We start from the raw sequence: 25444 nt of genomic DNA on the forward strand, positions 1-25444 counted from the left end.
CGTGATTGGGAGGAACGGCCCCCCCGACCTGAACCCGAGCGGTGTTCTATTGGACTTCTGTGCTCGACACGGATTGTCAATAATGAATACCATGTTCAAACATAAGAGTGTCCATGTGTGCACTTGGCACTACGACATCCTAGGCCGCAGTTCGATGATCGACTTTGTAGTCGTGTCCTCGGATTTGCGGCCGCATGTTTTGGACACCTCGGGTGAAGAGAGGGGCGGCGCTGTCAACTGATCACCACTTGGTGGTGGGTTGGTCCGATGGTGGGGGAAGACGCCGGTCCGACCTGGCAGACCCAAACGCTCTGTGAGTCTGCTGGGAATGTCTAACAGAATCCCCTGTCAGGAAGAGCTTCAACTCCCACCTCCGGCAGAGCTTTTCCCACGTCCCGGGGGACATTGAGTTCGAGTGGACCATGCTCCGTACCTCCATTGATGAGGCAGCCCACCGGAGCTGTGGCCGTAAGGTGGTCGGTGCCTGTCGTGGCGGCAATCCCCGAACCCGCTGGTGGACACCGACGGTAAGGGATGCCGTCAAGCTGAAGAAGGAGTTCTACTTCTCGAGGGCAAAGCCCCAGGGGTGGATGAGCTCCGCCCGGAGTTTTTAAAGGCTCTGGATGTTGTGGGGCTGTCCTGGCTGACGCGTGGATATCGGGGACAGTACCTCTGCATTGGCAGACTGGGGTGGTGGTTCCCCTCTTTAAGAAGGGGGACTGGAGGGTGTGATCCAACTACAGAGGAATCACACTCCTCAGCCTCCCTGGTAAGGTCTATTCAGGGGTGCTGGAGAGGAGGGTCCGTCGGGAGGTCAAACCTTGGATTCAGGAGGAGCAGTGTGGCTTTCGTCCTGGCATTCGTTCCCAGTGAGGGTTGGACTCCGCCAAGGCTGCCCTTTGTCACCGATTCTGTTCATAATTTTTATGGACAGAATTTCTAGGCGCAGCCGAGACGTTGAGGGTGTCCCGTTTGGGGACCTCAGCATCTCGTCTCTGCTTTTTGCAGACACGTGGTGCTGTTGGCTTCTTTAAGCCGTGATCTCCAGCTCTCACTGGAGCGGTTCACAGCCGAGATCGACAGGTGGATCAGTGCAGCGTCAGCAGTAATGCGGACTCTGTACCTGTCTGCCGTGGTGAAGAGAGAACTGAGCCAAAAGGCAAAGCTCTCAATTTACCAGCCGATCTATGCTCCTACCCTCACCTATGGTCACGAGCCATGGGTCGTGACCGAAAGAACGAGATCCCGGATACAAGCGGCCGAAATGAGTTTCCTCCGCAGGGTGTTCGGGCTCTCCCTTAAAGATGGGGTGAGAAGTTCGGTCATCTGGGAGAGACTCAGAGTAGAGCCGCTGATCCTCCACGTTGAGAGGAGCCAGATGAGGTGGCTCAGGCATCTCATCAGGATGCACCCCGGACGCCTCCCTGGGGAGGTGTTCCGGGCATGTCCCACCGGTAGGATAACCTGTGGACGACCCAGGACGCGCTGGAGAGACTATGTCTCTCAGTTGGCCTGGGAACATCTTGGGAACCCCTGGGATGAGCTGGATGAAGTGGGTGGGGAAAGGGAAGTCTGGGAGTCCCTCCTAAAGCTGCTGCCCCCGCGACCCGACCCCGGATAAGCGGAAAAAGATGGATGGATGGAATGTCAAAATAAATTAATTCTTATTTAAAGATTTGACCTGATGAGATGACGCTAGAGAGGTCAGCTCAATGATCTACATGGGATTACAGTCATCCCTTGCTATATCATGGTTCACCTTTCAGGGCCTCACTGTGTTTTTTTTTTCCCACAGTGCATTGTTATGGCTTCAGATGAAAAAGACACCACAGCGGAGTCAGGCCGCAGAGGCAGGTACGTACTGATGATTAAAATTATTACTTTACTGTAGTTATCCGGTAGAAAGTGTTAAGTCTCTGTTAAACTAATGCTTGGGCCTGAAAACAGGTTATACCCTTTGGTTTCAATGTTATATCTGTATAATGGTAAAAAAAAACAAGATTTCTACTTTACGGATTTCACCTATCACGGGTTCTTTTCTGAACGTAACCCGAGCGAAAAACGAGGGATTACTGTATTTATGTATTCAACCAATAAACAAAGAGCCATTCACAAAAGCGTGGGCAATAATCCATCCATCCATTTTCTGAACCGCTTAGTCCCCACGGGGGTCGCGGGTGTGCTGGAGCCTATCCTAGCTGTCAACGGGCAGTAGGTGGGGGACACCCTGACTGAACCGGTTGCCAGCCAATCGCAGGGCACACAGAGACAAACCATTTGCACTCGCACTCACACCTAGGGACAATTTGGAGCGCTCAATCGACCTATCAAGCATGTCTTTGGGATGTGGGAGGAAACCCAATAAAATTCTGTAAATTATTTTCTGAAGGTATATGTGCCTGGAGTCAAATTGACTCTAAGGACCACCTTTTTTATTATATTTGAAGACAATAGGAGGGTTAACATGACTTCACCAATGTTGTCTTCAAATGTTTGTTTGCCTATTTTATTTATTTCCTGAGGGAAGACACAAACACATCCAGTCATGGCACACAATAATGTACCAATGTTGTCTGACAACGGAAGTGAATTGAATGAGGGGAACTGGAGACGAGCAAGGGAAGACAAACACTTGTTTGTATTCAATAGGAATCATCCTGAGTTGGCCTCGAATCCTGTTTGGCCAACAACCTTGTGTTAAAACAACTCATTTATCTGAATCAGTGAAGGAGTAGCAGAAGTTTCCTATGATCATAGTTTATATTTTTGAGTTAAGAAATGTTAGTGTTGGTTTGTTCATCACTGAAACATTAATAATATAAAGAAACAATGGTATTTTGTTGAATTGATGGGAATATAACGAAGCGACAACGTATCTTGCCGCAAAGTAGGTTCGAAGCATGTATGTACTGTTTGTACTGTTGCATTCGAGCTACGCCTGCCAGTCTTGTTTGGCTCAGTGATGGTTGAAAAAGTCTGTACATACTTTGACCACAAGAGGGCAGCACTATATTAGAATAGTACTACGTTGAAACCAATGCAACGAAATATTTGTACAGTATATAGTTATGTGGCACACAAGTTATACCCATTGTTGAACTACTCAAACTTAGGAATTCGGATAAGGTTATTCAAAATAATAATGGAAAAGAGCATGATGGCTTTTAATGGTTATCACATCCGCCTCTCGGTTGAAAGTTGGCGTATTTCTCCTGGTCCTATGGCTTCGTAACACATGCCAAAACATGCCTATGAGGTTCATTCAGGACTCTTAATTGTCCATAGGTGTGTATGTAAGTGTGAATGGTTGTTTTTCTATTTAAAGCCGACTACTGGTGTCTGTGCACGTGTTTGGTCAAGGATGGGCCTCTATAGTTTCCATCAAATTTGAGGTCTGCACACAAACGCACACTGTTGACTTGCTCCACACCCATTTTCACCACCACTCTTTAATTGGGTAGCAATTTAAAACATCGAACACGGTGTCGTCATCTTGGCACGCACACTGTGTCTGACAGAATCAAGTCTGTTCCAGTTCCTTATTCCCAGGCTTTGACAGGCAGGGAAGCTCATAGCATTGACAGTCAACAAGATGTGCGTTACCGGACTCACATTATTACAGTTCAATTGACAAGTATTTAAAAAATGAAAGCATTTCTTCTTATTTAGAACTAATATATCAATAATATAAAAAAGTACTATATAACAGTCATTTTGGGAGGGTGAGTAAACACAACTGTCACTTCAATGTTGGATGAAAAATCAGCTCTTGGATTTAGCTAAATTTGAGTTTATGCTTTGGAGTTGCTTATGCTAATGTCTATTTTTCTTTGCTTTCAAAAAGTATCAACTTGCCTATACACCTCAAAATCCACATTATTTTCCCTCTGTCAACAGTTATCAGTTGACAAAAGTGATCTTGTTGGATTAGCAGCGATCATTAGCCAAGGCTACCAACCTATAGGATCGCCTTGGCCATGTTTGACACGTGATGCGGTATGATTTGGATTGTAATCTGTACATTTACTTCTCCGTATATTGACTCTGAAATGTTATGTTCTTTAACCCCCACCCACCATTGTTTTCATTTGTCAGGAGAACATTTTTGTCCCTTGGCCAATTTGACTCAGGTTGTGTTGATAGCCAAAAGTGTCAGAAACAAATGATAAGATTGTTTATATTTCATTGTTAGGTCAATTATTAACCATTTCACTGCAAACATATACAACTACTCTCATTGCACAAGTTGACTTTAGAAGCCAAGCAAAATAAGTTTCATACCGGAAAACTACTTCAAAGCGGGTCAGTGGCAGGATCTTAACCCGAGGTAGCATGCTTTTGACTTGCTGAAGTCAAAAGTGAAGGCACCCCAATCCTGTTGCAAAATGTCCCTTAGTCTGAAATGGTAAATGTCATAATGTTATTCAGATCTCCAGGAACTCATTTTTTAACGGTGTACCTGACTGGCCAAGTGGCCACATGGTGGCGCAAAACCCCGCAAATTCTTCACCATTCCAGAATCCCGCTTGCGGGACAGCTGCTTTGTATAGAGTTTGCCTGGGAATTTGCGCCACCTTGTGGCCACTTGCCCTGCCATGTGATAGAGGAGAGCATTCATGCTAGGTTTTTAAGCAAGGAGGTGAAGGAGAATGTGTGAGTGAGATGAGCTCGCAGCACAGCTCTATATTTGTTGTTTTATAGCTCAATAAAGTCCGCCTGAAGTAAACAACCGTATTTACTAGACAGATGAGCTCTTGCACACACTTCTTATTCAAGCGCACAATCTTCCTGGAGCTCCAAGGCCTAACGCTACTTCTAGGCCAGCTTCTGAAATGCACCCAGAGCCAGGTAACAAAATCCTCTCTGTGGTATCTGCCAGCTAAGGCAGCTCCATGTTGACAGATGGGCAACAGCATTCCTACAGCCGGGGCTGTGCCAGCATGCTGCCAGGAGCCACGGCGAGGCTCAAGCAGTTCTTTACACCTTTGTGCTTCATTTCTGTGACAACCTCAAGGCACGTACAACATGAGTTATATTCCCCAAATGCTCCTTCAAATTGGCACTTTGGGCAGTAGTGATAGGTGCGATCGAGGAATGAATAGACTCGCGACGGGCCAGACGTGTCAGGTTGAATTCGGTCTGGCCTAAGAGTGAATGGCGACTTTGTCATCTTCATACTGCTTCGTTAAGATCGTTTCATGCAAACAAATCAAATGGGAGCAAGACGTAAACACGTGTTCGCAGGCACCTGCCAGCTGAGAACTCAAAACACTTACAACCACATGCACAATCACAGGAGAACCAATACATGATCCATAGGATAACACTGATTTTTTTAAACATTTCCAGATAATGTTTTTGATCTGATAAATAATAATAATAAAAAAAATAACACTATATTTAGTAATGTTTGTCATCAAGAGTTAGTTTCAGCAACAGGTGAACATTTTTTCTGGAAGGTCACAGGTATAAGTTACAACACAAAGTAAAATCCAGTTTTATAGGTCAGACTTAAAAAAATAAATCACGGTTCATCAAAAAATAAGTGGTTTGCAATCTTTGTTGGATAGTTGGCCAGTCATTAGGTTTTATTTTTCAAGCTATTCTCAAGTATAGGGAGAAAAGCTGTAACGTTATGTAACATTACAAAACAAACCAAATGATAATTTTGGGACAAAATAGTTTACAATGTGTATGATATTGTATTTTTTTCTAATTCAGACAACAAATGGTCACTGTCGGACGGAATCACGGCAAAGTAGTTGTCTACTCAACTCAATAAAAGGCAGTTACGTGAGTAGGCGGGACACTTGCTCATCCAAAAACAATTTGAACAGCGGTCATGTTGGATTTACGATTGACGGTGAAGCTTGGTTTATGCTTGACGCAAGAATGCTCCGTGCGGAAACGAGACGTGCAGAATCTGGCTGGCAGCATTTTATTACTGCATAGTAGGCAAACTGCAGGAATTCCAAATGTTACACAATGTAACATGCAAAATCCTCCTATTCTGATTTACTTGAAAGTTAGGCCTAATTTCCCTGTTCATTGTTACTTGAAATTTAGGGCTGAGAGGTCTATAGTGCTTTACTTCAAATATTTATTGCCATCTTTCTTTTTTGAGTTGCAGGCATGGAAATAAAATATGTACCGTAATTTCCGGACTATAAGTCGTGGTTTTTCTCATAGTTTGGGTGGGGGGGCGACTTATACTCAGGAGCGACTTATATATGTTTTTTTTCACAAATTTTTACTTGATCATTAAGACATCACTTACAAGTATAGTTGACCACTTCCCATGTTATTTTTAGTATAGTTGATCACTTCACATGCTTTTATATCTTTATCTTGAACATATTCAAAACATAAAAAATAGAGAAAACATCAAATAAAGCAATTAACACTTTAAAGCACCATATCCAAGTCCACTGTCTGCTGTATGTACACTTGCTCCATTTTTGCTCCTCTTATATTTATTATTATTATTATTTATTATTATTTGTTTATTTATCATTTATTCAACACTCTTATTTATTCATTGTTCGTGCCTTCTTGGGTTTTTTGTGTGTTGCTTGTATGCATATGTGTACTATCTCACCGAGGGATAGTGGAAACGTAATTTCAATCTCTTTGTGTGTCTTAGTATATAAAAAAATCTACGATAAAGCAGACTTTGTCTTTGATAAAACAACCAAAAAAAATTATATTTTCAGACGAAACTGGATGAGGGCGCTCTAAATTTCACCGTTGGCCGTGACTCACCAACTGGGTGGGCTTAAGAAAAATGGCACCAAAAAGAAACTCATATTTTGCAGGTTACAAACTTCAAGTTGTAAAATATGCAGCTGAAAACAGTAATCGAGCAGCAGAAAGAAAGTTTGGAGAACCGTGATGTACCAATGGATTACTATTTCAAGTGACGTCAGTGGCACGGCGCGGCGCGGCGGTTGTTTACATAAAGGACAAACGTACCCACGTAAGGACTACCGGCATCATTAGCGGTGATCATTTCTAAGTGACACGGAGGACAAAGAGTTTGAAGGAATTAAGGATTTGGAGTGACATAGAAGGTGTGAAAAGCTATTATGGCTTTTACGCACGCCCGGTCCTACTCTACTGAGTCGGGGGTCGGCGCTCGGCCGAGTGGCTGTCCGCGAACGGTGCATGGGGCTCGGACATGGCCATTACGCACGCCCGGTCCTATGCCAAGGAGTTCTCGTGTCTGGAAGTCCACGCCGCCACACGCTTGGAAGTTTGTTTTGTTTAATAAAGAGCCGTTTACCAAACCACGTCTATCCTTGTACTTTGTTAACGCTACAATATAGTTATATACTAGCTCTGTGGAATAAAGACAAGGCTGACGTCAGGGCGCACGCGCGGCGATGTTGACAAAGGACGAGGAAATTGATCGATGGATTTAATGGATTTAAAGTGCACGGATGATTTGATAATATTATTGGCTTATATTATAGTTATTTGAAATATAGTTTATCTATCGTTATGAGCCTGTGGAATATTTTGAAGTGCAAGCGCCCTCAGCCGCGCGCACCCATTGTTGACAAAGAACGATCGATGGATTTAATGAATTGGAGTGACACCGATGGTTTTATAAACATGTTATTCATGTAATAGTTGTCCTTGATCACTCTATATGTTACGTTACGCCCGTTCTCAGCTCTTTGTTTGTGTTTGTCACGTTAGCATACCTATCGTTTAGCCTGTTGTTGCTATTTAATGAATTGGAGTGACACCGATGGTTTTATAAACATGTTATTCATGTAATAGTTGTCCTTAATCACTCTATATGTTACGTCAGGCCCGTTCTCAGCTCTTTGTTTGTGTTTGTCACGTTAGCATACCTATCGTTTAGCCTGTTGTTGCTATCGTTTAGCCTGTTGTTGCTCGTTCATGACTGTTTTTGGTGTGGGATTTTGTCGAATAAATTGCCCCCCAAAATGCGACTTATACTCCGGAGCGACTTATATATGTTTTTTTCAATTTTTGGGGCATTTTATGGCTGGTGCGACTTATACTCAGGAGCGACTTATAGTCCGGAAAATACGGTATATTAATACTATAAATACTGCATATTTAAGATGTTTGGATTATTTGTGTTTAAATCCCAGGTCTTTTAAAGGTTTAGATATGTGTTTAAAACACACTTAATATTTCTGTGCTTTGGGGAATACATTATTATTGTTATTGCGTTGTTGTCCTTTAGTGGGATTAAAACGGTTCATGAAGATATATTTTTTCACAGATTACAAAACAACCTACTTGAAAGCCCACCAATTAATGTTGAGGAAAAGAAAAAGGAAAAGCATCTTATTGAATTAATTTTCCTCGTAAGCTACGCAAATCTGAACGTTGTCAAGTCAAGTCAAGTTCATTTGTATAGCCTTAAATCACAAGCAGTCTCAAAGGGCTTCACATAGACAAACAATTGACAATTATTCTCAAAGCATCCCCTGATTCTAAGCTCCCAAAAGGGCAAGGAAAAACTAAAAAAAAACCCTACCAGGGGAAAAATGAGAAACCTTGAGAAGGGACCACAGATGGAAGGATCCTCCAGGATCACCAGGCTGCAATGGATGCAGAGAGGGCACATAAAATACGTAATATGAAAATCAATGGAAAAGTGGATGACCAAGTCATGACTCCCAATCATGCCCTTCCAGGTCTCACTGTTATTGGCCACGTAAGCATTGAAGTCACCCAGTAGAACGATGGAGTCCCCAGAAGGATCGCTCTCCAGCACTTCTTCTAAGGACCCTAAAAAGGGTGGGGAGTCTGAGTTGCTGTTCGGTGCATAGGCACAAAAAGGGTGGGTACTCTGAACTGCAGTTTGGTGCATAGACACAAACAACGGTCAGGACCCGTCCCCCCACCCGAAGTCCATGGAGGAATTTAATTATAGTAAAAAATTAATAAAACGTGTTGATTTGATTGAGTGATTTGATTTGTGGCGGCTGTGGCTCAGGCAGTAGAGTGCGTCGTTTAGGAACCGGAGGATTGGCGGTTCGATCCCAGCTCTGTCACAGTCACATGTCATTGTATCCTTGGGCAAGACACTTCACACACCTTGCCTCCAGGTCGCCATTGTAAATGAGAAAGTGTTCTCGATTGGCTTACCTGGTAAAACATTGAGTAAAAAAAAAATAAAAAATTGAAGAGTTTGTCCTTAATAACTTGAGCCATCAGGGCGTGAATGGCTTCGACTTATTGCCCAGCCGGGGGGCAGTCAGTGTACCCACACCTGCTCGACGCCTCTCACAATGGGCAACTCCAGAGTGGAAGAGAGTCCAGCCCCAGCTCAGTGGCCTAGTGGTAGAGTGTCTGCCCTGAGACTGGAAGGTTGTGGGTTCAAACCCTGGCCGGGTCATACCAAAGACTATAAAAATGGGACCCATTGCCTCCCTGCAGCATTAAGGGTTGGAATTGGGGGGTTAGATCATCAAATGATTCCCGGGCGCGGCACCGCTGCTGCCCACTGCTCCCTTTGGGGATGGGTTAAATGCAGAGACAAATTTCAACGCACCCAGTTGTGTGTGTGACAATCATTGGGACTTTGACTTTGACTTGACTTTACCAGACCCCAAAGTGTGTGTGGAGGCAAGTCCAACGATGTCTAGTCGGAACTTTTCTGCCTCGCACACCAGCTCAGGCTCCTTTCCAGCCAGAGAGGTGACATTCCATGTCCAAAGAGCCAGCTTCTGTAGCTGAGGATCGGACCGCCGGCCAGCTCACTTTGCACCCGAACCCTTTGGCCCCTCCCACAGGTGGTGAGCCCATGGGAAAAGAGGACCCACGTTTCCTTTTCGGGCTGTGCCCGGCCATGCCCCATGGGTGAAGGCCCGGCCACCAGACGCTCGCCTTCGAGCCCCACCTCCAGGCCTTGCTCCAGAAGAGGGCCCCGGTGACCCACGTCCGGGCGAGGGAAAACGAATTCCATTTGTTGTTTTCTTCATAAGGGGTTCGTGTGAGCCGTGCTTTGTCTGGCCCCTCACCTAGGACCCTTTTGCCATAGGTGACCCTGCCAGGGGCATGAAGCCCCAGACAACATGGCTCCTAGGATCATTAGGACATGCAAACCCCTCCACCACGATAAGGTGACGACTCACGGAGGGGTTTAAATGTCCCTTCTATACAAAATGTCGTTGTTATGTTTTAAACGTTTGCTCTGTGGATCATTTGAAACCCAAATGTAGCTTTGGCATGGTTGAACTTAATAGGGTGACATTTTGCAAAACCGTGCCACATTCTCCACACTCACGTTTGCGACGCACAACTTACACCGCACTGCATGGACACAATGTTCCAAGACAAGCAGGGTGCCCTGCCAACTCCTGTGAGACTGTGGGATTACAGTGATTACTCCTACAACATTCGCTCTATGGACTCATGTGTGCACCGAGGGAAGGAAGGGAGGGGTTGGGGGGGCAAACAGGAACACTGGAAAGTTTCACAGCAGAGGGCAAAAATACCAGGAAAACGTGAGTGAGTTAGTGACCTCAAAAATCACTATTAAAACATTGTGTCCCCATTTGGTAATTATCCTCTTCCAGAGAGATGAGGCCAGGCTGAACATTGAGCTAGAAACAAAGTGGAATGATGATGATGATGATGATGATGGTGGTGATGATGAAAGCAAAAGTAGGAAAGAAAGAAGACTGCATGAAAATGCAGCTGAGAAAGACGGGAGAGTGGCATAGACCACATTGCTGGGGGAGTGGGTGAGCTTTGGACGTTGGTAGAATTTTTGGATGTGCTGAGTGATATAAACTTCATACTTGGACCAATATAAAGTTCATTTGTGTCTTCCTGGTACATCAGTGCTTCAGTGACTCTGACTTCAGAACATAACCCAACCTTTAAACTGGAATTGTAACTGTAACCATAAGCTAACACCTAAACCAAACTGTAATGTAACCCTGTCCTTAATGAAAATCTAAAACTAACAATAGCTTTAACATAGACCGTAACATAACCCCCACTCTAATTCTAACCGTGACCCCTAATCTCACACTAACCCTAAAGGCAACCAACCCCTAATGATATCCGTAAGAATCGGGATCTGAGGGGGAGTGAGAGGAGGTCACGATCATGATGCAGGGGGTGTCTATTCAGTGACGTGCCTCTGTTATCAACCATATAATACATAAATACACAAAATAAATAAAAAATACATCCATCGTTGGTGTATATATAACGAGTTAAATTCAATGCTTTGTAGTATTACCTTTTTTGGGGCAATAACGTTCAATGTTGGTCTGGAGATTGGTGAGGCCACTTCAGCCCTTTGAAATGCTTCTTATGGAGCTACTCCTCCATCCAGGTGTTGTGTGTGAGATCGTAATGCTGGAAAACCCATCCACATTTCAACTGCGGAAGGAGGTTTTGGCTCCAAATCTCACGTTACATGGGCCCATTTATGCTTTCCTTAATGCAGATCAGACGTCTGTCCTATTTTGCTTTACAGGAGTTATGGTGTTCTTAGGACAGTGGTTCTTAACCTTTTTGGAGGTACCGAACCCCATCAGGTTCATATGTGCATTCACCGAACCCCTCTTGGGGGGGGTACCGATGTGTTCGGCCATCCGCTGACGGGGGGGGGGGGGTGCTACCGATGTGTTCGGCCATCCGCGGACGGGGGTGGGGGGCTACCAGTGTGCTACCGGTGTGTTTGGCCATCCCTGGAGGGGGGGGGGGGTGCTACCGCTGCGTTCTGGCATCCGCGGAGGGGGGGGAGTGCTACCGGTGTGTTTGGCCATCCGCGGACGGGGAAGGGGGCGGGATGCTACCGGTGTGTTCGGCGGGGCGAGGGCGGGGCAATGACATACCAGCTCTGCCGAACCCCTGAAGCCAACTCACCGAACCCCTGGGGTTCGATCGAACCCAGGTTAAGAACCACTCTTTTAGGATGCAAATCAGCATTCTTCTTCCTCCAAACATGATGAGTTGAGTTTGTGCCAAAAAGTACTATTTTGGTTTCGTCTGACCACATGATAATCTCCCAATTATTTTCTGGATCATACATGCTCTCTGGCAGACTTCAGATGGGCCTGTAATAAACTGGCTGAAGCATGATCATTTTGATCACACTGTTAGAATAGGCCTCTTTAGCACATGTGTTAACTATGCTGTTATCTTGCTGTGTCCCTTCTTTTGCTTCTCCATGACACTCTTAAGGTCACACAGGATAGGCAAAGTGGTCTCTTGCAGATAGGTGGGCAAGACTATAAGAGTAGGGAATCTAGAAGTGGGGGTTAGATCTTCCGCAATCCCGCAGAGAAGGCAGCCTCCAGGTAATTACTATTAGCATTGCGAGCATTAGAGATAAAGAACTGTGAAGCTATAACACCATGGGGATGTTATCTTGCATGGAGCTCTAAACCACCTTGAGTATTTGTTATTGAACAAATGTTCCAACATAATGTACAATTAACATTTTAAAAATCCTAAAATGTGATTTCCAAAATTACTTTTTCACACCCGGTTTCTTATACTTCAAGTGTAGCTATAATGAAAATTACAGCCCTAAGTGGGAGAAACTGCACAATTGGTATCTGACTAAACATTTCTTTCCCCCACTGTTTGTACAGATCATACATGTTGTAGATGAGGACAATTACAGGCGGCATTTTTGCATGCGTGCATGAGAGGTGAAAAGATGGAAAATCCATCCGTCCATCTTCCGCTTATCCGGGGTCGGGTTGCAGGGGCAGCAGCTTTAGGAGGGACTCCCAGACTTCCCTCTCCCCAGCCACTTCATCCAGCTCATCCCGGGGGATCCCAAGGCATTTCCAGCCCAGCCGAGAGACATAGTCTCTCCAGCGCATCCTGGGTCGTCCACGGGGTCTCCTACCGGTGGGACATGCCCGTAACACCTCCCCAGGGAGGCGTCCGGGGTGCATCCTGATGAGATGCCTGAGCCACCTCATCTGGCTCCTCTCAACGTGGAGGAGCAGCGGCTCTACTCTGAGTCTCTCCCAGATGACCGAACTTCTCACCCCATCTTTAAGGGAGAGCCCAGACACCCTGCGGAGGAAACTCATTTCGGCCGCTTGTATACGGGATCTCGTTCTTTCGGTCACGACCCATAGCTCGTGACCATAGGTGAGGGTAGGAGCTGAGATCGACCGGTAAATTGAGAGCTTTGCCTTTTGGCTCAGCTCTCTCTTCACCATGACAAACCGGTACAGAGTCCGCATTACTGCCGACGCTGCACCGATCCGCCTGTCGATCTCGCGCTCCATCCTCCCCTCACTCGTGAACAAGACCCAAGTCCACAAACCACATGTGGACTTGTTGGGCGAACTCCCATGCCCCCTCGAGGATCCTGCCGAGGGTGTAGAGCTGGTCCACTGTTCCACTGCCAGGACGAAAGCCACACTGCTCCTCCTGAATCTGAGGTTCAACCTCCCGACGGACCCTCCTCTCCAGTACCCCTGAATAGACCTTCCCAGGGAGGCTGAGGAGTGTGATTCCCCTGTAATTGGAACACACCTTCCGGTGGCCCTTCTTAAAGAGGGGAACCACCACCCGAGTCTGCCAATGTGATGGAAAAGTCACTGAAATGTGTGGTACATATTTCAGTAAATTTCAGATTGTGAATCCAGCAGCCCAAGAGATACCGATTCTCGGGGTGTAGAAAAAGCCGAGTAAAAGGAATATACTTCACACTTGATCAATCAGTTTTATAGTTATTTTTTGTATTGATAATTTAAAGGTTGAGCATATAGAAGTGGTGGAGATCATTCAGAAGCATCTCCTTCATAGCACATGAATGCTGGGCTGGACTCTGCGGCTCCTCAGAACCGGCAAGCTGCCACCACTAAAAAGGACACACCACAAAGAAAATGCAAGGTCTGCCTGTAGCCAAGGCAAGCACAGTGAGTGTGGTGAGGAACAAGGAAGTTGTTTTTATTATGTTCCACAAAAAAGTGTAAGATTTATGTTCAAATAAATTGGTATTTCCCTATCAAAAGCCCTTTTTGTAGCTTTGACATAGAAAGATTTACAACAGATGGCTGTGGACAACCATGCAGTTCACACCCATGCACCGCTTTTATACAATGGTTTTCTGTTTAATGAGAGAAATGCACGACCATATGTGTCTAACCTTTAGGACAATGTAATATTGCTCCAAATGTTCGTTTACATTCCTTTAGAGGTCCGTTTTCACGTGTTAGCACGATCGCGTATGTTGTTTATACTATTAATGTATTATTTACATGTTTGAAACAATTATTTAATGTTCTAATGATAAAATATGCCCTTAAATGGTTTCATATACATTTATTGACACACAAAAAAATTACAGATGAGAGGGTGACCGTACTTCGTGGATTTCACTTATCGCGGGTGGTTTTTGGAACCAATTATCTGTGATAAACGAGGGATTACTGTAATGATGTATGGCTGAATCAGCATGTTATGACACCAGACTTGGGTCTCCCACTTAGCTCATTGCATCAAACATAATAAGTCCCACTTCTTTGGAAATGTAGCAGAAATAAGCAGCCAATGTTGGTCTTTAACTTGGAAGAGTGGTATTTGCTAAATAACACTCTGTGATGCTTCCCAAATTTTACATGGGAGTGCATTCATGTTGGACGGATGACAAAATAAATACAATTAATATAATAGCATTCCGAAATGGGGCTTCAAACTTGACAGGAGTGTTGCATGAATAACTTGTGTAAGTAAGCTATAAAAACAGGAAAATGGTGTGCCAACTTTGTCAACCACTCAAAAAATCAAGATGTTGAATTCTTGGAGACTTTTATTACTACAGCACATATTTGATCTTTTTTTTATATTCTGTTAAAAGGCTCAGTGCTGGAATCTTCTTCTGTCTCCATATTGTTTTCATTTTGACTGCCAGGGTCCAAGAATAGTTAGTGCTTACACATTTGTTTATCATCTGTCTTTTCTAGGAAACACTCCTCAACATTACATTTGTGGTTGTAAAGATAATTGGCACTGAAGTTGGTGCGTTGTTAGGTGAAGAGAGACTCACTGATCCTGCCTTTGCTGATGTTGACGTGTTGTCTGCGGTGTCATTGCAATTCAGAAAATAAGGCAGTTGTAGTGGCTTAAATTGCATGTCCTGATCAAAATCCAGGCAATTAATGGCAGGAGCTTGAGTTTAATTCATGAGCAAAGTAAACCCTGAGTTCAAGCAACAATTTACATAAACATTTACAAAAAAAAAATTGACAGAAAAAAAAATTCTTTAAAAAAACATCTAAAAAAACCCCCATCACCTAAGCATCCACGGATGCACTCTAAAACATGACCAAACATCTTCTTGGACACTGCTCTCAGCCCTGGATCTGTGGGTGCAATGGGTGCTAGTTTGGAACGGTTCATTTATCTTGGCAGAGAAATTCTTTCTTCTGGTGACTTTGCTCATGAGGTAAACAGATGTCTGGGCTGACCGAGCATGGGGGGTAATGGAGTTCTGAACCAGTGTGTATGGAATTCCAGATATTTACACCCAAGGACAAATATTTAGAGCCCTGCTGCTTACAGTCTTGTGTCATGGACATTACCCAGTAACCTTAAAGACAGACAGGTTTCCTTTGTTACCAAGTCGCTGAGGAAAATACCTTAGGTACCAGTGGGATGCTTTTTGGCTACTCGAGTTGAACCATTTGGGGCATGTTACTTGAATGTATCTTGAAGACAATGCCATGGGCACACATTTCAAGGAATAATCCGACTTTCTCTCAGTGCTAGGGCAATGGAAAGTTGGCAACAACCCAGGGGAGACACTCATAAAACCTGGATGAGGCAGATAACACTGGGGACTTCAGTAACAAGGCAACCACCCTGATGATGTCTTTGCCTCAGATTTAACAGAACCACACATGACAAGGTATGACAAGGATTAACAGCCTTCAAACTTCATTAATTAAATGTATTGCAGCATGCAATGCACTCTGGGAACAAAGCGGCAAGATCACATGACACGGCTGTGCACTGTTGCTGCGTTGTGCACCACAAGAACAAAAGAAAAAAAAAAAGATGTATGCTGTGTATTGATAGCATAAATGTTCGGCGTTGACAAGAAAAAGCCATCCCCGTGAATTTTGTTTGAGAATTGAGAAAGCTCTGTCTTATTTTCAATTTCTTTCGGAATCTTTACTACATTCAATGAAGTTAGGAAGTCGGATTTTTTTTACCAGTTCCGACCTCAAACCGTTTGAGACTAATGTAAAAAACAAGATGGCTGTTCCTGATAGATTGTTTCTAGTTCTGGTTTCCACAATTTATTTTGACTTCCAGCAACTCAATCCATTTTCTGAACTGCTTATCTTCACGAGGGTCACGGGCGCGCTGGAGCCTATTGTAGCTGTCTTGGGGAGGTAGGCTCGGGACACGCTAAACTGGTTGCCAGCCAACGGCAGGGCACACAGAGCACTTTGGAGTGCTCAATCAGGCTGCCGAGCATGTTTTTGGAATGGGGGAGGAAACCCACGCAGGCACGGGGAGAACCTGCCAACTCCACATAAGAAGAGCAGAGCTGGAATTGAACTCTGTACCTCAGTGTGCATGTGGGTGTGATTGGTTGTTTGTCTCTATTTGTGCCCTGCGACTGGCTGGGGACTCGTTCGGGTGTAGTCTGCTTTCTGCCCAATATCAGATAGGATAGGAACCAGAATCCCCTGCAACCCTGAACAGGATAAGTGGTGTTGAAAATGGATGGATGAAATAAATTACTTAAATTTGGAAATCTGTGACTGCATGGATAGAAACAGTTTGGAGACTAGCAGGTGTAAACACACGGGCTTAAATCAGTATTTACCAAGCAGGGAAACTGAATTTTTGCACCTTGACATAAACCGATATCGCATTGCTGTACACCTTGTACATTGTTTTTACATATACTGGTACGAATGTTTAGGAATGTACAGACTTATAAACTAAAGATATTATCAGAAGAACAGTCACTTGTATTCAATAAATAAGAAATAAGACATATCTCAATATATACTGATATACTAAAAACTGGATTGAATGCAGTCAGTGTTTAGCTGATGTCATTAGAAAGAGCAGTTACAATCTACTAATCTTATCCAGGTCACTTTCAGCACATCTAGGAGATGAGCAAGAACGAGGTCACGATATAACCGACACAATAATACCGTATTGGACGAAATATAAGACGGTGTTTTTTGCATTGAAATAAGACTGAAAAAGTGGGGACTGTCTTACATTTGGGGTCTAAACATTATACCCATTCACAACGCTAGATGGCCCCAGATATCTTTAAAGCTAATGCTGAACTTAACTCCCCAGGCCAAAGCGAACCCCTGTCACAAAGAATACAAATAAAAATAGCTGTTACAAAGGTTCCTATGATGATGTTAAAAAAAGAAAAGAGCAAAACCATCCGAGCCAACCCCCTATACAGTCCTCAGGCTCCCCAACAATAGCAGTAGCAGTTTGCATTATTTTATTGCAATGTTTTTCCTTATTTAGATTTGTTTCAAGACGACAGTTACAGTTAGACTTCACTTTGGTAGTTAATGCAGTTATTGCAATTTTGTTGTTTTATCACAGTAGATTGGTTTACTTACATTTCAAAAGCTATTCATTTACAAATGTGATTGCACTTTAGTTTACATATTTAAATGTTCAGATATTAAGATGTGATAGACAGTTTTTGCATGATTTGAATGAGGCAAAACAACATGCTTTTTCTCTCAAATATATTGTTATAATCATTTGTTTCAGATATACTGTAGTTATTTTCTGTATAAAAATCAAATTTGATGTTCAAAAAGTCTTTTTTTCAAACTTGAGTCATGAAAAAGAGGGGGGAGTCTTATAATCAGGGTCGTCTTATATTCGGGCCAATACGGTAAAACGCTGTTCAAGACATACTGTGGAGGTGGACCATCAGCATCATGAAACACAAGTAGCCTATGCCAGATACTGACATGCTGAATTTCTTGAAAAAAAAAATGTAAAAAATCACTGTTGATGCACTTTTAATTTTGACTTCCTCTAGTACACTCAGTACCCACAAAACAACAAAAAAAATATGATGTTTTGACGTTAGTGAAGGACGGTTGAGTCCCTGGAGAAACATCATGTCATTACAAAGGGAAATGTTGGAAAAGGGGACACTGTGTACTTACTATGTTCTTTTCAAGCTAGCATGCAATTTAAAAAAGTCAGTCTTTCACCACGTGTTGAACTGCTAAAGGCATATTTGTTTGAGAGTGATTTGCCACGAATTCATTGGCATAAGAATTTTTGTTTTTTGTTTTTTTAGAACGGCTCTCCATTATCCTTGCACAGCTACTTGCGTCTTGCGTCTTCTAACAGTCCAAATGGAGTTCACAGTTAATCTCCAAATTGGCTTGAATACAATAAGAACCTCAACTCCCAAAAGAAGATAGTGGAACTAAACACTTAATAATGGATGGCTGCATTAACCAGATGCCTATCGTAAAAAACATTTACATATAATCCCCCCATTTTAGGAGAAACACTGACATGATCGTGAAAGGGAGTGATAAATAAACAGTGTAACTTGGGGCAAAATTAATAAAAAGTAACTGGAAAAGGAGAATCAAAAGCTCTCTTAATGTGTTATCATTGCACAAGCGAGGACGGTGCAGAGGACATTCAGCAAAGGGATCACACTGCATTAGGGAGCCAGAGAACACCTGGCATTGTTGGCCTGCTGCCACAGCCAGCGCTGCCTGCTGTCGGCTGCATGCTTCTCATTTCTGTGTGAATTTGAAACTGTCGCCACATGGACAATTGGCTCGGAGCTGCAGATTCCTGCAAGAGTGCAAACCTCCACATCTATTTACGCCGTCAATATAAGTTAGGGAATAATACCCGCAGTATCACTTTCCCCTCTCCAAATCCCAAGCATGGAAATGTGTTTGCGGCCCATGGACCTGACCTGTGACCAGTGGGTGGAAACAAACACCCTGCAGCATTCTACGGCCGTGCAACAAGATCCCACCACAAATCAGCCATGATATTTCATCTGATTATTGGATGCTGCCCTGTAGCACTTACACTGGTGTAAGAGCACAGGCACCATAACACGTTAGGGAAGACATGCTATTGCCCAGGGCCCCGAGCTAAAGGAGGCCCACGTGGGTCAGCTGACATTGGCCTATATCAGTGGTCCCAACCACCAGGCCTCAAGCTAGAACCGAATGGCAACTGACCGTCCAAGCCATCACTTCTGTCTTATTTATCGGCCAAGGCTGAAAAATATTTCAAAGTGACTCATTCGCCTTTGCTTTTGTCTATGGCTGACACGACACATCTCATGTTGTTTCAGTCTTGTGACGCTTAAATCAAATTCACAAGCAAACAAAATGAGTAAAATAACTAGACGTATTTGGAAAGATCCTTTGCAATGGACACACACGCACACGCATACACACGCAAACACACACACACACACACACACACACACACACACACACACACACACACACACACACACACACACACACACACACACACGCGCACACATCTTGGCTCGGCTGCATCCTCAACTTAGTGCGGCATTTTCTTGTTCTGATGAATCTGAGTTATTCTCATAAATTTCCAACATCAACACTGGAGGAAGGTTATGTAAGTAAGTAAGTAAGTACGTAACTAAGTACGTAAGTATGTAATTAAGTACGTAAGTACGTACGTATGTACATACAAACCGGATTCGGTTGAAGTTGGGAAATTGTGTAAAATGTAAATAAAAACAAAATACAATGATTTGAAAATATTTTTCAACCTATATTCAATTGAATACACTACAAAGACAACATATTTAATGCTCAAACTCATCAACTTTATTTTATTTATCAAATAATTAACTTAGAATTTCATGGCTGCAACACGTGCAATAGAAGTTGGGAAAGGGCATGTTTAAGACTTCGTTACATCACCGTTCCTTTTCTGGAATGTCTGCTATACGCTCACTTGCTCCTTTTTGCTCCTCTTATTTATTTATTTGTTGTTATTTATTCATTATTTATTCAGCACGCTGTTGTTTACTTGATTGTCTATTGTGTGCGATGTCTTGTCACCGTGGGATAGCGGGGAACGAAATTTCGGTTTCTTTGTGTGTCTTTGGCATGTGAAGAAATTGACAATAAAGCTGACTTTGACTTTGACTTTGACTTTAATAAAACTCAATCAACGTTTTGGAAGAGAGGAAACAAATTTTCTTAGCTTCTCATGTGGAATTCTTTCCCATTCTTGCTTGATGAACCGCTTCAGTTGTTCAACAGTCTGTCGTATTTTACGCTTCATAATGCGCCACACATTTTCAATGGGAGACAGGTCTGGACTGCAAGCGGGCCAGGGGAGAACCTGGACTCTTTTACTTCAAAGCCACACTGTTGTAACACGTGCAGAATGTGGCTTGGCATTATCTTGCTGAAATAAGCAGCGGCGTCCATGTACAAAACGTTGCTTGGATGGCAGCATATGTTGCTCCAAAATCTGTATGTACTTTTCAGCATTTATGTTGCCTTCACAGAAATGTAAGTCACCCATGCCATGGGAACTAATGCACCCCCATACCATCACAGATGCTGGCTTTTGAACTTTGCGTTGATAACAGTCCGGATGGTCCGCTTCCTCTTTGGTCCGGAGGGCATGACGTCCAGTGTTTCCAAAAACAATTTGAAAAGTGGACTCATCAGACCACAAAACACTTTTCCATTGTGCATCAGTCCATTTTATTTACATTTTACACAATTTCCCAATTTCAACCGAATCCGGTTTGTAAGTAAGTTAGTAAGTACGTAAGTAAGAAAATAAATGAATACATAAATCCAACATCGCCATGTCAAATGAGGAAGCCAGCAAGGCTGATGTGTTTGCTGTTGGCTTGCCTTTTTTTTATTGTGATTTTTTAATATATTTTCTATTATTTGGGCCAACTCGCAATTAGGAAAAAAATAAGAAAAGAGAGATTTTGAGCCATAGGCAAGCAATCTGGCTTTTCACTCTGTAGCAAGTGGTGGGTTGCAAGGGATGTTCCCAACATGACGTGTATTAAAATAAACCAGGTGAATCTTTTGGGGACAACAAGAACAACTCCACCAACACTCTTCAAATAAAAGTACATTCAAAGCCTTTTAAGTCATATTCATGATTTGTATCTAGATAAATTATATATGCTTAAAGTTAAGAACTGCAGACATATAAATGAAAACAATTTATGAACTGAATTGTTGAGATATAGCATTAAGCTGTTTTACACCATCTTAGTTGTATCGATTTTTTGGGGTAGGGGACACTTACTCTATCACATGAATAAAAAGCGCCATTTTTAAATCAGTGGCTTTCTGACACACTTGCAAGTTACTGAATAAAAGCTTGGCCCATTTCTATCACTACAGTAGGGGTCTCCAAGGCCGGTCCTCAAAAGGCCCAAGCCAGCCTGTTTTATATTTAACCCTGTTCTAACATACCTTGCCTGCATTTATGAGTTCACACAACCCACAGAATCCATCTTATTTTCTCTTTGCCAAACCACCTGTGGTGCGGACCAATTACAAAGCAACAGTGTGTTTGGGGGGTGGGATATGCGGCTGTGATGAAAACAAGAAGCGCTGGGGCAGGGGGGAACGGACAAACCAAACATGGTGACATCGGTAGACGAATGCATGGATGTTTCCTTTTCGAAAGAACTTTGTTAATTTTTAGCTGCCGGTGACAATGTTATCATCAGTTGTTGTGATTGGTTAAAACAAATGTTTGGTTGCCGCATCGGCCAATCAACTCCAACTGCTGTACTGTATGTCCCACCTTTCCTGAGCAGATCATAGTGGTGCAGTCCTAGAGTGATACTGCGCAGAACTCTGTTGAGTGGTTCGCGTATCAGAGCCAGCTCTTGCCAGGTTAGAGCCAACTCACTTGATTCAAATATTTAGGATGATTATCAGGCTTGTGAAAAGCTTGTTCATGAGCTGACAGTGTGAATCAGGTGTGTTGGAGCAGAAAGACATAAAAGAGACTAGATAGGGGATCTTGATGAGTGGACAGGGAGACCGCTGCAGTTGGTGCAGTTAACCCTAAGACAGCAGCTAGGGGCTAGTAGCCATGAGCAGACGGGCGTTTGTTCAGTCCAATACTCCACAGCCTTGCTTCATGCACCTCATGCAGAGTTTCAGTGTTGTTAGAAATATGTTTCTAATTTACACATTTATCTACAAGTCAATTATTTGTTGCAATATGTCTTTTCTTTGTGAACCCCCCCTATCCTGATGCACCAACTTTACTGCCAGTTTTTCATTTTATTTTACCTTGCTACACTTCCCAACGTAACAGACACTCTCTCACTCGCACACACACACACATGCACGCACGCACGCATGCACACACACACATTACAGTTTGTTTACATGTTTATACCACCATTTGCAGATGGTTACCTCTGGGCTTGGTGAGACAAAAATACACCATACACCACTCTGCAAATATTGAATAAATACAAATTCTTGATTGCACTTACCATTTAATGTAATTTACTAAGTTCCGCTACTGTATTTATAACTGCTCTTGCATTTGCCCTTACATATGTGGAACATGATGGATCATTACCAGTAAACCGGACCCGGGTTTTAAGGAAGGTGATGATTGCTTTCTATAGGCTTGCTTGATGCGTAATGCAGCTGTTAGACACTATGAATGTTATGCGGCACATTTTTCGTTGGTGAAGTGGTCATACTTTCACTTGAAGAAGCCAACAGCACCACGTCGTCTGCAAAAAGCAGAGATGCAATGCTGAGGTCCCCAAACCGCACACCCTCAACACCTCGGCTGTGCTGTCTGTCCATAAAAGTTATGAACAGAACCGGTGACAAAGGGCAGCCTTGGCGGAGTCCAAGCCTCACTGGGAACGAGTCCGACTTACTGCCGGAAATGCGGACCAAACTCTGGCATCGATGATACAGGGACCGAACCACCCTTATCAGTCGGTTCGGCACTCCATACGAAGCACCCTCCACGGAACTTCCCGAGGGAGACGGTCGAACGCCTTCTCCAAGTCCACAAAACACATGTGGACTGGTTGAGCGAACTCCCATGCACCCTCGAGGATCCTGCCGAGGGTATAGAGCTGGTCCACTGATCCACGGCCAGAACGAAAACCACACTGCTCCTCCTGAATGCAAGATTCGACCTCCTGACGGACCCTCCTCTCCAGCACCCCTGAATAGACCTTACCAGGGAGGCTGAGGAGTGTGCTTCCTCTGTAGTTGGAACACACCCTCCGGTCCCTCTTCTTAAAGAGTGGAACCTCCACCCCAGTCTGCCAATCCAGAGGCACCGTCCCCGATGTCCACGCAATGCTGTAGAGGCGTGTCAGCCAGGATAGCCCGACATCCAGAGCCTTTAAGGCCTCTTTTAGGTCCTGCAAGCTAACCTCATGTTGCTAACTTTCATGAAAATTGAACATTTGGAAGTCACAACTTGTTTGTTATTATGCTATCAATATTATTAGATAATATTAGGAAGGGTAATGACAGTGATCTGATAATGACACAGCTAATGCAAGGGGGAATATACTCGACCTTTTCCGATCCATCTTTGAAATTGTTATGATTGTTAGTTATTTTATAAATATACTGATCCATTCAGTCTGTTTGCATAGATGCCAGCATGCGGTCAACCAAAAGCTTCCCATTTATCCATCTGTAGATGGCGGTGCGTGGTACGACGTAAAAGCTGCATCAACATCAAGTTCAGCGAAAGAGGATCCTCAACCACTGGATGGAGATTTGAAAGGTTTTCCTCACTGTGGCAATCCGAAACATCTAAACATTTTGAGTTTGAAATAACAGTGAAATCTAGTCTATTGGGAAAAATTGGGAAATGTGATTTATTCAATAAACAAGCTTGTGAATTTCAAATGTTGTATCTGTTTTTGTTCCAATGTGTGAAAGATTTTGTGATTGAGCAATCATTAAAAGGTTGATATGTTCAAGTTAATTGACAAGTATATTTCATGCAGGCATGTCGCACAGATGAAATTACGTTCCTCTCTAATACACAGTACCTATCAAAATTGGTATTGTAAAGCTGCCTCAATTTATATAACGTGGTTCTTGAAAATTAACTAAGCAGCCAGCAACAAAAACCATTTGTGAAAAAACTGGCTGCAGCGACAAGGGAATTATTTTACCTAGCAATCTAAATGTTTTTATTCTCTGGATGCATCTTTCAACTTGGATCAATCTCTGTGGTTTTGTCAGCATTGATTTGAAGGTCACCTGTGTCATCCCTTGTTGTTTAGCTGCTGGAGCTGTTTGGGGTCATCCCTCTCCTCTTATTCAAGATGAAGCAACTTGAGATGTACAATTTCTTCAAAAAGGAAACAGAAAAGTGTTTAATTTCTTAGTAGTACAGCCTTTGAGACATCCAAGAATATTGTATATATCTCAGAATTTGCGTCTATATTTAATTTATCTCTATAGTTAATGTATATTAATGTTCATGTTCATACAAACAAGTCCATGTCCCACGTGTTATAGCTAGCAATCACATGTTTTCTATTGAGAAAGCAGACGATAAACTTTCCTCCACCAACGTTACAGTCACTGGTTTTGGATCGGGATTTTCAGATGTTGGCTCATTTCCACCGACAAAATGCAGAGAGCACATATATGTGTGATTGGTGACATTTTTTCCTGTAAATCCCTGCCGTTTACAAGCTTCTAAACAGCGAAGGCATTTCTCCTCAGCTTTGGAAAAGATATGAAGAAAACTCTCCTCATGATCCCGGTCAGCATATTGCGAGTCGCTCCGGCAGACACCAGAGCAGCAATGTTTTGTTGTAACCATGATAGGTCCGTTAATGTTATTTCTGATAACAAATAGCGAGTTGGTCTTTTGCGCTCTAGCTGTTCACGACCTGTGCGGCTCTAGTATTTGTCGGACCACGCTGCGGCCACGGCGCATGCGCAGTTCGCTGTTCTAAAAATAGTAACTTTGGGGTAATTATGACAAACCCCATTGCCCCTAGGTGTGAGGGCGAGTGGGGATGGTTGTTCGTCTCTGTGTGCCCTGTGATTGGCTGGCAACCGGTTCAGGGTGTCTCCTGCCTACTGCCCGATGACTGCTGGGATAGGCTCCAGCACACCCGCGACCCCCATGGAAACAAGCGGTATAGAAAATGAATGGATGGAGGTCCAAGTACCGATCCCTGCGGGACACCACATGTAAAATTAATTAGGTCGTGTTGCCATGGATTGGTGGGTCCTCTCTGAAAGATAAGAACTAAACCAAAAAAGTGCTGACCCCGAAATACCAAAGCAGGTTTCAAAACAATCTAGTAACATGTTGTGATCGACAGTGTCGAAGGAAGCACTAAGATCGAGTGGTAATAGTGCCGATGAGGTGTAGGACTCGATAATTGAGAGGAGATCATTGGTCACTTTAACAAAAG

At 43.4% G+C, this 25444-nt stretch overlaps 1 long non-coding RNA gene across 1 annotated transcript; it reads left to right on the forward strand.

Moving 5' to 3' along the window:
- Positions 1 to 126: 126 nt before the first annotated feature.
- LOC148404046 (uncharacterized) lies at positions 127 to 23886 on the forward strand. The gene is made up of 4 exons (XR_015860275.1): positions 127 to 527; positions 1796 to 1854; positions 15739 to 15883; positions 23698 to 23886. It is a non-coding gene; the product is annotated as an uncharacterized LOC148404046 (long non-coding RNA).
- The last annotated feature ends 1558 nt before the right edge of the window (positions 23887 to 25444 follow it).

Source organism: Syngnathus floridae, chromosome 1, assembly GCF_059516105.1.
Source record: "Syngnathus floridae isolate MCC-2025c chromosome 1, RoL_Sflo_1.0, whole genome shotgun sequence".
Classification (NCBI taxonomy): Eukaryota; Metazoa; Chordata; class Actinopteri; order Syngnathiformes; family Syngnathidae; genus Syngnathus; species Syngnathus floridae.